We start from the raw sequence: 13244 nt of genomic DNA, 5'->3' as shown, positions 1-13244 counted from the left end.
ACACTCGAGGGCACACCCAGTCACCCAAACTGAAAAATCCAGCGGGAGGATGGTGCCCTTGTTGGTTCTACCGATGAGGCGAACATCCAGAAACTTCCGTGTACGTATTCGCTGCGAAGAAACAACACTCTTCATCATCAGTCGTCCTCCTCGTCGGTGCTATCGCCGTGGTAGTCCCGGCGGCAGCGCGTCTCGTCGAAGACCTTGACGCTCATGTCCCTGTCGCCGAAGTAGGAGAACATGAGGATGAAGCCGGCTTCGAGGCTGTGGTGGCGCACGAACTTCTCCCAGCCGATGTTGAGGTACATCTTGCCGCGCGCGTCGTAGATCACGTCGACGATCCACCGGTAGTAGCCGCACGCAGCCTCCCGCAGATGCATCGTGCGCGGGCGGTCGTTGCCGGCGACGTAGTCGGCGAAGGAGTCCGGCAGCCTCTGGATGCCGCGCGGGTCGCCCTTGAGGACGAGGATGAACTCGAACAGCACGTCCGGCTCCACGTCCATCTCCGACGATGAAGACGACGGCGTGGGAGGCGACGGCAAGCGTTCAGCTCTGCCGCGGCCACGACCACGACCACGACCACGACCACGGCCGCGAGGTCGGCCTCCGCCTCTATCAGACATAGCGTCGAGTCTTGTTGAGATGGTGGCGGCTAGGGTTTGGGAGAGAGGCGCTAGGGTTTGTGTGTGAGAGGGACGATGAGAGGCGGCCCTTTTATAGGCCGGAGGGAGGCGGAGGAGCGGTGGCGCTCATTAACGCCGGCACGCAGAGCTAGGCGCGACGGGACGCGTCGCTGCGCCTCTGCGGGAACTGCACCGTCGCTGCGCGCCAATAACTTCCATCGCGAGGTAGCCGACGGTTAGGTTAAAATTTATTGTGCCGCTGACGGGTCGGCCCCGCCACTCCCCGCCTCGCTTTTCGGTGTGTCCGGCGTCCCCGGAGCGTCCCCTGTGGGACGGGGACGGGCTCGGGGCGCCGGACACCGTATAGGGCCGCGCCAGACAAAAATGGGCTTTGGGGGACGCGGCTGGAACCGATTTTTGGTCCGGCGCGCTCCAAATTGCTTTGGGGGACGCGGCTGGAGATGCTCTTAGGCTGTGTTTGGATGCACAAAATTGAGCCTTGGAAATGAATTGCATTGCAATACCAAAACCAAGATGAAAATGAAATGACCTCTAATTGAATTAATTCAATTATGTTGTTTGGATGTGCATGATTTTTGTTGTTAGAATCAAAGGGTGTCACACAATTCTAATTCCTGTTTGGATGTATAAGCCGTGGATTTGGATGTTTTTTTAAGTTTGAACAATATAAGTTGTGTACAAATTTGAAAAATAGTATGTATATAAAATCATTTCTCTTCTCCGCAGCTACACACATCTGCAAAATAACGGGTCACTTTTTAGCTCACCCAGGCACAAACAGCATGTACAAGCTACATTTTAGTACATGGATCGCCTCTGAAAGTTAAATAAAATCCTTTCTCTTCTCTCCCAGCTAACCTGCTGTACCAAATCTAGTGCTATACTGCTATCCCTAAAGCTTGACAGGCCATGATGCGATGTCTGACCAACGCAGGGACATGTGTTTGAGCTGAGGAAGGCAGCAGCGGGACATCCGCGGTGTAGTAGAGGCCTCGTAAAATTGTAGAGAAGCAGAAGAATCAACGGGAGATGCTAGCGGCCACGCCTGGCCGTGACCCTGACCTTGAGTCCTTGACGGGGCCCGTCGTGGATCCCTCCCCAACGGGAGATGCTAGTGTTTGAATCCTGAAACTGAAACTCGTGACAGGTTGGTGGTTTATTTATCTAAGAAATGGTGGTGTTGAGGTTTAGTAGGAGTGCGTTCACGCTCCAGTAGTTTTGTTTTTTGAGGGGCTCACGCCCCAGTAGTTGGCGAGCCATGTCCGAGCTAGTTATATGGCGCATTGGGTCGGGCACACAGGTGACAATTTTTAGGGACAACTGGATACCAAGAGGAGATGCTCTGAAAGTTTCTGGAAGATTGGGAAATTCCCGTCGTCGTTGGGTATCAGAGCTTAGAGCATCTCCAGTCGCGTCCCCCAAATGACGTTTGGGGGACGGCGGACAAGAAATGAGGAAAATCGCGTTCCAGTCGCGTCCTCCAAAGCTAAATAGCGCCCCATTTTATGTCCGGCGTCCCTGGTAGAGACTCTATACCGGGGACGCTGGACACAAAAACAGCGTCCGGATGCATGCATGCAGCCCCTAGTCCCCACATGCTAGTCTCTTTCCCCACACTTTCTCTCACCTACTTTTCCCACATGGGGTGGTCCCCTCTATTAAAATGCATGCATCCGGACGCTGTTTGAGGGACGCGGCTGGGAAGGGCCTCTTTTTTGTACAGATTTTTGGTCTCTTTTTGTCCAGCGCGGTCCCAAACGTGCCCCAAATCATTTGTGCCGGACGCTTTTTGAGGGATGCGACTGGAGATGCTCTTATAAACCCCAGCACAAGAACATGGGACGAAGGGATGGTCAGGTCTTGCTGTCCGCCTAGTGATGCTGATGCCATATTAGCAATCAAACTTCCCCAGAGACAATGTGATGATTTTGTGGCATGGTTCCCAGAGAAAAATGGTATTTTTTCGGTCCGTTCTGCGTATAGACTGGGATTGCAACCGTCTCTTGATTTACTGAGCGAAGGACAATCTAGTGCAGAACCTGGTGGTGATAGAGGAATTTGGAACCTGGTTTGGAAAGCAAAGGTCCCGCAAAAGTTACGGGTGTTTGCCTGGAAGGCAGCGACATCAACCTTGGCGGTACGCTCGGGCCTTCACCACCGAATTCCCAAGATTGACCCAACATGCATTATTTGTGGTCTTGAAGTGGAGGATGGCCATCATGCGCTCATAAGATGCACTTTGGCCAGAGCTTTGCGAGAAGAGATGAGGAAAATTTGGACCCTCCCACCGGAGTCAGCATTCCAAATTAATAGCAAAGAATGGTTGCTGCACCTGCTAAGTACACCCTCCATATGAGCGAAGATTATATTTCTGCTTTGGCGGTCGTGGCATCTTAGAAACAACATCGTTCATGGAGACGGGAAGGCATCAATAGTTGCATCAGCTTCCTTCATAGCTAATTATTTGGAGTCTTTTTCTTCAGTCAATTTAGCAAGGTCGGACCCAAAGGGCAAAGCAGCAGTTTCTCCTGAACATTAATTACCTGAAGGTTCAGTTAGGCTCTCTAACTGGACATCACCAACTGAAGGACAACTAAAAGAGAACGTTGATGCAGGCTGGGATGTGTCCACCAAGAAGGCTGGTATTGGAGTTATTATCCGCGACCATCTGGGACAAGTGGTGGAATGTGAATGGAAATTTATTTCATGGTGTGCGAGTGCAGAGGAGGCTGAGGTTCTAGCGTGTCTTCAAGGGTTAAAATCCCTAATCAGGCTTCAAGCCCCATATGGAATTTTAGAATCCGATTGCTTGCGCACTGTCAAGACTTTACAATGCAAAGTAAAGGATACTTCTTCCTGTTGGAGCCTATATGCTGAAGGACAGGACCTTCTGAACCTCTATCAGTCTATCTCCATATGCAAAGTTGACCGTGCAAGCAATGGTCTAGCATATGGTTTGGCGCAGTTGGGCAAGAAGGGCGACTCTGGGTCTGTTCGTGGTTTTGTACCTCCGCCTTTGGCGGGTTTAGCCGAAAAGGATTGTAATTGGGTCGATGAGCCCCTAGTTGCTTAGGTTTCTGTCCCACCTGATGTAACCATTTTGTTTCTCCGGAGCAGCAAGTTTTTTACGCACTCTTTTCCTTACCAGGGTACCGAAAGGGACTGGAAGGTTTTTAATGAGGCGGCTTGCTTGCCTAATATATTATGGTTCATCTTCAAAAAAAAATCTTTCATAACAAATATAACAATGTTTATGCATAGCAAACATTAATTAATTTGCAGTCAAAGCTATAAATTGCTTTCTGAAAATTTACTCCCTGAACTATTGGTATTTTTGAAACAATAATTTGGTATTTTTGAAACAATAATTTTCAATTATAAACACGATTAATATCTATAATGAGATGTACGCAATGTGTGGTCATTTTTGGCAGCTGTATATTTACTATCTTTATTTGACAGCTCTAGTACCAAATATGCATGTAAATCATACCAAATAAAGCATCAGATATTAATTGTATTTAAAAGATGAAAACGGAAGGAAATGGATAACTTCTAAAAAATGTCATGGATGTCCACTATAAAAGTCGTGGCAAAGCCCTCTTCCCAGGGTAGGCTGCAAACATACTGTTCAAAAATTAGCAAAATCTCATCTCGCCTCGAACTCGAAGCACTTGCCACGAGTACCCGAGGATGAGGTCGTTCGCCAAGACGCTACTCCTTGCCCTTGCTATTGTGGCCTTGTTGTCCTCAGGTATGTCGTAGATCAATTATATATTTTGAATGGAAAAATACCCATAATCTTCTTCTCATAAATTTTCACAACTTTTATGTGACGCTGGAATTCGTACAAACATAGATGTGGTGATCAAGGTGACCGCAATACGTGGTGGCTCGTTGGCCCCTGGAGATTGTAGGCAGACGCCGGTTGGTCCTGGGCCATGTGACCCCAAGTCATGCTTGCACGACTGTCAAGCCAATATCGGCCCTGGTGCAGTGGGCCAATGTGTTTCTGGAGGATGCCAGTGCACATTTTGTACACCATCTCTACGGAATTAAGTAATGCTTGCTACTTAATTCTTCCTTGAATTAAGAATAATGAGAATGTCTTGCTAAGATCATCGCCAAGATGCTCTCCATTCGCCTTGCGCCACATATGGAAGATCTTGTTTCCATAGTCCAAAGTACCTTCATCAAGAAAAGGAGCATTCATGATAACTTTCTCTATGTCAAAAATCTCGCGTCTAGGCTCCATAGAAGCAAAACGCCGGCCTTGATCTTCAAACTTGACATTCGGAAGGCTTTTGACTTCGTGCGCTAGGACTACATTCTGGACTCCTCTTCCCTCCTCGCTTTCAGAATTGTATCGTGGCGTTGCTCGTCTCTGCTTCCTCTAGGGTGATCCTTAATTCTCGCCCATCAAGCACGGCCGAGGGTTTCTCCAAGGCGACCCCCTCTCGCCCCTCCACTTTGTTCTCGCCATTGAACCCATCACTCAAATCCTCGAGAATGCCACCGCTCACGGCTTGCTTGCCAAGATAAGATGGTGGGACGTCATGTTTATGACCTCTTTGTATGCGGATGATGTGGCCATATTCCTTGTACGTTGCAAGAAAGATGTTCAAAACCTTGCGTCTATCCCTCGTGGGTTTGGCGAGGTCACGGGCCTATGCACTAACTTCCACAAGAGTTCCGTTGTGCACATTCGTTGTGATGGCAACCTTGATGACATCCTTTATGGCATCCTGTCCCCCGAGCTACTTTTCCGCTCAAGTACCTTGGTCTTCCTCTCTCGGTCCGTTGCCTTCGAAGGAATGACTTTCAACCCCTTGAAGACAAGAAGACCGGGAAGATCCCCTCTTGGAATGGGAAATTTATCACGGTGGCGGGGCGAACCGCTCCTGTCAAGTCCGTCCTCGTCTCCCAACCCATCTAGCACTTGACCTCTCTTGATGTCCCTTCCGGATCCATGCTTTACATGAAGAAGATCGAGAGAGCTTTCTTATGGGCGAGCACCGACACAGTTTCAGGTGGCAAATGCATGGTCAATTGGGATGTGGTTTGTAGGCCTAAAGACCTTGGAGGCCTTGGTGTCCTCAATACCGAGTTCTTTGCTAGAGCGCTTAGATTGAGATGGCTGTGGCAAGAATGGAAAGAGCCGATGAAGATTTGGGTGGGCCTTGGCAACCCTTGCAACGACACGGATATGGATCTCGTCTACGCCTCCACTACCATCTCTTTGGGGAATGGAGAGAAGAACCTTTTTTGGATGGCGCATTGGATCAATGGTTGCAAGCCCCTAGATATTGCCCCTCTCATCTACAACATCTCCATTAGGAAAAAAAGAATGTCAAGAAGGCCTTGCACAACAATGCTTGGATCTCCAAAATCAATATGAAAATGGAGATCACCTTTGAGCATATCCGTCAATACATTTCCCTTTGGGTCAACCTTGCGGATGTTACTCTCCAAGAAGACATTGATGATGAGATCTCTTGGAACCTCACCGAAAATGGCCAATACACTTCTAAATCGGCCTATAGAGCTCAATTTTTTTGGGGCCACCTCATCTCCAATCGGCCTCTTCGGTTTGGAAGATTTGGGCACTTCTTAAAATCAAGTTCTTCTCGTGGCTCGTGCTTCAAAATCGGCTACATACTAATGATCGCTTGGAGAGGCGAGGTTGGCCTAATTGCGGGAATTGCCCGCTTGCAAACGGGTTTTGGAATCCATAGACCTCCTTGTCAATTGTTGCTATACCATCTGGTTGTGGGGACTCCTCAAGGGGTGGCTCGGCATTCAAGCTCTTGACCTCAATGCATGGCCTATCACCTCTCTTCATTCTTAGTCGGATACGATGACAAAGCGGAAAGATTTGGCCTCTTTCACCCTTCTTGTGTCTTGGGAGGTCTGGCATGAAAGGAATGTTCGGGTTTTGAAGAACAAACACGCGCCGCCGATGGTGCTCTTTCAAAAGATAAAGGTGCATGCTAGGCTTTGGGTTCTTGCGGGTGACAAATGTATGAGTAACTTGATGCCGCGAGAGTAGCGGTTTTTTGTAAAAGTGTTGTAAATGGATTCTTTGTCCAAACTCTACTTCTTAATCAATGGAATAGGGCAAGGCTTTTGCCCTCTTTTTTTTAAAAATAAGAATATTGCTTTTGTCTTGCTACCTTTCAAATACATGAAAAATCAAAGCATTAACTTGTAATAAACTTCATGTCCACCTATGAGGTGCAATTCCTTGGTTATACCACCTCCATCATGCATAAAATGGTGGGAAAAGTTTGGGTACCTTCTAAAGCTAAGTTTTTTTTTGCTTGGCTTCTTACACAAAACCGGATTTGGATTGTTGATCTTTTTCAAAAGAGGGGTTAGCCTAATTGTGGCTTCTGCCCCCCTTTGCAAGCACAAGACGGAATCGGTGTGCCACATTTTCTGTCGATTGCTGATACATCGTCCGTCTTATTTGGAACTACATAAGAGTTTGGATGGGCATCCCTAACATTCAACCAATCCTTTAGATGGGTCACTCGATCAAGCATTGGTGGAGTACCATGACGAGCGGATCTACGCCAAACCGCAAGGCCATCACCTCTCGCAGACTCCTTGTTATTTGGGAGATTTGGAATGAGAGCAATGGGCGGGTCTTCCGCAACAAACATGCACTATCTCTAGACCGAATATATATACAAAAAGATCATCAAAAAAACTATCTCTAGTCTTGTCAGATAAGATTAAGAAAGTGTTATAATCGAGATGCACAATAAACGAAGAACGAAAAGTAAAACACTGCAGGGGATACGAGATTTTAACGTGGAAAACCCTTGCAACACACAAGGGAAAAACCACGGGCGCCAGCCAGCAAAAACTTCACTATTTCGGTGGTGTTTACAAACGCCGTGGGTGTACAATGATGCGACGAAACCCTAGCGGCGGCTTACAGGGAATATATATAGACGGTGGCAACGATCCGTACGGGCCTCGCTCCGCTCGTCAGAAGTTAGCCTCTTCTTGGAATTTGGATCACAATATAACAGAAAGAAGCCCGCTTGTGGATGTAGGCGGGAGCAAAGCGTTTTGGTGAAATAATATTGGAAGAGTAATCCTTTGTATTTCATGACATGTAGGGATTATCTTGTCCAAACACTCATTCTTGATTAATAAATTGGGACAAAGTTTTGTCCCCGCTCAAAAAAAAAAATTATGGACTCGACGGGCAAATGCTTTATCATGTTTACTTGTACCACATCCTGAAAATAATGGTATGTGCTGTTTTCAAAGGCATCTTGATGTACAGGCAAAATAATCATGTGTTGCTGCAAAAGTTAATTGCGCATGCATTACTACAAAAGTAGATTTTCATTGATTTGGTTCAGTGTCATAATCCCTAAATTTTTACGGATAAAATTATCTCAAAGACTCAAACCAATCGAACTAATTAATTAAAAATATCGTGATATATATGTGTACAACCAAAAGTTATGACAATGACCATAACATAGATCTTTGTAAGGGTAAAGACAAAATGACCATCTTGTTTTTTATTTATGTTTGGTGGGCGAACATAACCATGAAAGGATCAGGACAGAAGGATCAATGTTGGAAACCTGGGCTGTAAAGTTGGCTTGGCTTTTGGGAAATGCCCAGGGTCATGGAATGTTTCGTAGCCTACTGTACCTTGGGCCAAGTATTCAGTTATTCACCAGCCAATTTGTTCATATAATAATGAAATCTTCGTTATCTGGTACGTAGGGCATAAATTAATCAGAGGTCCTCAAGAATCAGGACAGGACACAACAGAGCCAATTGATGCTGCGACATCGTGAGACAGTAAAAATGTCACTTTTCTTTGCATTAGGATTCAGGACGTCTACATATATATATATATATATATTTTTGAAAAGGTCTACATATATATTTAACGCCAAAGTGAAGATACCTGAACTGTATACCGTTGTAGAATCTGCAAATGTGCGCACCTGACGCACCCATCCACTCACATCCAAGCGTGAACGAGCAAAATCTCTTTCGGCCGAAACAGAAGAAGAGAAAAACGGCAAGAAAATTTGTCTGGGCGAGGCACACGCAGAGCAGCTGAGCAGGGGTTGCGCCACACAGTTGCCGTGGTGGCGGTACTGAAGCTCACTATAGACGCTGCTAGCTGGACAGCAAGATAGATGCCTAACATGTTTTAAGATAAACATGTGAGTACGAAGATTGTACGTTACGTATGGTGGATCGATATGCTTCCGTAGAGAAGGAATATATGGTGACCAGCTTTTGGTAAGTAGTATACAATACTTCAGAAACAACCAACGAACACAGGCAGTGGTGTTGTGGTGAACTCCAAGATTTCATCTTGGTTTTTTTAACCGCCTTGCTAGCTGTCTTCGCTTGAATGGATAAGAGGTGGATTTAGCTAGAAACCAGAAAAGTCACACTTATCTCAGGTATTTGTGCATTTGTGAAAGTTTGTGCTCGATTTTTTAGGTTTATCCAAACTCTTTGCCATGTTTCAAATCACAGATGTTACTTTGAACCACATTTATTATTTTTTCCATCAAGTTTGTCTGAACCGCGATTATGCATTAGACCGCAACCCCTATGCTAAGATCCTGAGCCATAGAATCGTAATTATGCTCGAAATAGGCTTTCGCCCCGCTATACTAATATAGCACCAACCGATACAAGAGAGATCACCGCTGGGGCAAACAACACAACAAAGCCCAAAAGAAACAGAAGAAGAACATAAAAGGAAAACTAGGCTGACAAAATCGGATCGACAAAAACGGTGATGATCCGCAACCGTTGCGCCCTCCGGAGAATTCCCACCACGATCTTTGCCCTCCGAAGTGCCACATACCAAAGCAGCACCTTCAAGAAGGGATGCGACGATGACGACGCTGCTGCCCGGATAACTCCTAGGGTTTCCTTCGATATGCGGGAGGGTTGTGGGGAGGGGGAACCCCAACGCCCCTCAAGAAGGAATGGCGGCGCCCGCGGGCGTCACCGCGTCGATGTCGACCATCCAACAAGGATTTCTCCCGTCCCCCAAGAACCACAACCCCGGACATTCCATCTTGCTCCGCCAACCTCGCCGCCCACCAACTCGCGCCACCACGGTCTTGCACCCACCACCGCCGTCTCACCGTAGCCTAAAGACGACGACCGACGAAACCAAGAAAAGGCAACCCGGCCGAGTAGAAACGAGACAACAGCCACACGGGAGGGCACCACCTCCACCGCTGCCTGCGGTGACAGACCGGACACGGCTACTGGAGCAGACCAGGCCCCTCTGGCCCGGCCGAGCCCAGAGGGCTCGTGAAGCTCCCATGGCCGTGCTGCAGTCTGCGCATCGCCGTCCTGATCGCCCTCAGCAAGATCAGCCCCATCGATCGCCGGAGGCAGACGAAGAAGCCCCGACCTGGCCCGCCCAAGCCTAGATGGGGCCCGAAGGGCCCAGATCAGGGCCAGGAGGGTGTCGCCGCTGGCCTCCGCGCTGCCCCGCCACCAAGTGGTCGCGCCGCCGCCACCATGCCACCCGGAGCTGCGCAACCCGCGGTGCACCGTCGCCGCCGAAACCTTGACCACCGGGAGGCACCGCCGCTGGCCGAAGAGAGCCCCCATGCCTCCCTTCCTAGCGCGCGGGTAAGGGACGGCCCCGCCGCCGGCACCGCACGGGCTTTGCCCGGCGGCCTGCGCCGACGGCGGCGGAGGGGAGAGGAGGGGAGCTAGGACCTGGGCGGGGAGGACTGCGGTTGTCGCCCCGACGCCGCCCGCGGGGGATGGGACGGGACGAAGGGGTTTTCTTCCATAGAATCGTAATTATCGGAATTGTAAAGTCACAATTGATAAAAGAATCGTAGGAGCAATCAATTTGGATAGTAAGGTCGTAGAATCGCATCATAGAATCGCGTTTCTGGTTACCTTGGTCCCCGACTCCCCGTACTTAAACCACAAAAGTACATTGAACCAGATTTCAACATCCACCCCGCTTTCTTTCTCCCCTCTCTGTTCATCTGTAACATCCCAAAATGTTCTAATTTCGAATGCTAAATAAAACTTTTTTTTGAAAACGAGGCAAAAGCTTTGCCTCATCTATTAATTAAGAAAAGTGTGCTCAGTTTTTAGGAGAAAACCGAGCGAAAACCTACAACAATAGGGCCAAGCCCACACAACAACATACCCACACACCCACAACCAAGACACTCCAACACCGCGACACTAACAAACACTCTGTTATAATCGAGATGCACAATAAACGAAGAACGAAAAGTAAAACACTGCAGGGGACACGAGATTTTAACGTGGAAAGCCCTTGCAACACACAAGGGAAAAAACCACGGGCGCCAGCCAGCAAAACTTCACTATTTCGGTGGTGTTTACAAACGCCGTGGGTGTACAATGATGCGATGAAACCCTAGCGGCGGCTTACAGGGAATATATATAGACGGTGGCAACGATCCGTACCGCGGGGGGCTGCCGCCCCCCGCACCCCCGCAGGCGTCCCTGTAGGGCACGACGTATGGGCTAGAAGTTAGCCTCCCTTTAGTATATGAATTTGGATCACAATATAACAAACTCCACCTTGAGACAAATTCCTTGTAGCATGAACTTCAACAATCACCTGAATCAACAAAGAAAACACTTGCTGGCGCCAATAGCCACTTGGGCTAAACAATTATACCAACCAAGCTTGAGCAAAGCTCAAACTTGGACACAGGGACAGGCTTAGTTATCATATCAGCAGGATTATCATGAGTACTAATCTTGCATACCTTCACTTTACCTTTTGCAACCACATCTCTGATTGCATGGTACTTAATATCAATGTGCTTTGTCCTCTCATGGAACATCTGATCTTTAGTAAGATAAATAGCACTTTGACTGTCACTGAACAACTTAATGCAAGAATTATCTCCACAAAGCTCATCATATAAACCTTTCAGCCAAACAGCCTCTTTACCTCGCCTCAAGCAATAGCCATGTACTCAACCTCGGTAGTAGATTGTGCAACGAGCATCCCGCAAAGTAGCCTTCCAGCTAACAACGACATCCACCAACAGTAAATACATAACCTGTGAGGGACCTTCTCTTATCCAAATCGCCAGCATAATCTGAATCCACATATCCGGCGAGCCCCTCACCAATCCTGCCAAACCTCAAGCAAGCTTTTGATGTGCCGCGAAGGTACCCAAAAATCCACTGAACAGCTTTCCAATGTTCTTTACCAGGATTAGCCATGTATCGACTGACCAAACTCATAGCATATGACAGATCAGGACGTGAACAAACCATGGCATACATCAAGGAACCAACATCACTAGAATAGGGAACTCGAGACATGTACTCAATATCATCTTCAGAGGTAGGACATTGCAAAGCTGACAACTTGAAATGAGACGCAATAGGAGTAGTAACTGACTTTGCATCATGCATATTAAAACGATGAAGAACTTTCTCAATGTACTTTTCCTGACTAAGAAACAATAAACTAGACTTTCTGTCCCTTTTAATTTCCATGCCTACTATTTTCTTAGCAGGACCAAGATCCTTCATCTCAAACTCACTACTTAATTGATTCTTTAAAATAGTGATCTCTTTCATGCTCTTGGCAGCAATCAACATATCATCAACATATAGCAGCAAATAAATAGGTGATCCATTAACAAACTTGATATACACACAACTATCATACCGAGATCTCTCAAAACCATGTGTAAGCATAAATGAATCAAACCTTTTATACCACTTGTCGTGGCGACTCGTTTCGGACCATAAAGGGACCTCTTTAATTTGCAAACAAGATCCTCCTTACCAGGCACAACATAACCTTCAAGGTTGGTCCATATATATCTCCTCCTCCAACTCACCATGCGGAAAAGCGAGTCTTTACATCTAGCTGCTCAAGCTCAAGATCATGCATAGCAACAATACCAAAGAAAGCACGGATAGAACTATGCTTCACAACCGGGGAGAATACATCATTATAATCAACACCTGGAATTTGACTGAAACCTTTTGCTACTAACCTTGCCTTAAACCGTGGAGGCTCATTAGGAGACAAACCTTCCTTTCTTTTAAATATCCACTTGCAGCGGACATCCTTCTTTTGTTTAGGCAAGTGCACAACATCCCATGTGCCATTCTTCTCAAGCGATTGCATCTCTTCTTGCATCGCACCTACCCACTTCTCTTTATCAGCCGAAGCAATGGCTTCAGTATATGTAGCTGGTTCAATATCATGCTCCACCTGTTCAGCACAACTCAAAGCATAATCAACAATATCACATTCTTGAATTAATCGGATAGGAGGTGTAATATTTCTCTTAGGGCGGTCAGCAGCAATAGACCGTCCTTGTCGCTGAACAAAAGGTGGTGAAGGTGGAACATCATTATCATCATTGTTGGTTTCAGGAACCACATTTTCATTCTCCTTTGCGTGCTCCACCTGCACGCCAATTCCGTGTTGCTCATCATCGAAACATCGGGAGAATCAATAGCATCAGAAATATCGATAGACGGACTATCATTAAACATAACCGCCTCATTAAAAACGACATTCCTGCTCAACACAATTTTCTTAGTTTCAGGATT

Source organism: Lolium rigidum, chromosome 5 (assembly GCF_022539505.1).
Source record: "Lolium rigidum isolate FL_2022 chromosome 5, APGP_CSIRO_Lrig_0.1, whole genome shotgun sequence".
Classification (NCBI taxonomy): Eukaryota; Viridiplantae; Streptophyta; class Magnoliopsida; order Poales; family Poaceae; genus Lolium; species Lolium rigidum.
This window is presented reverse-complemented; position numbering follows the sequence as displayed.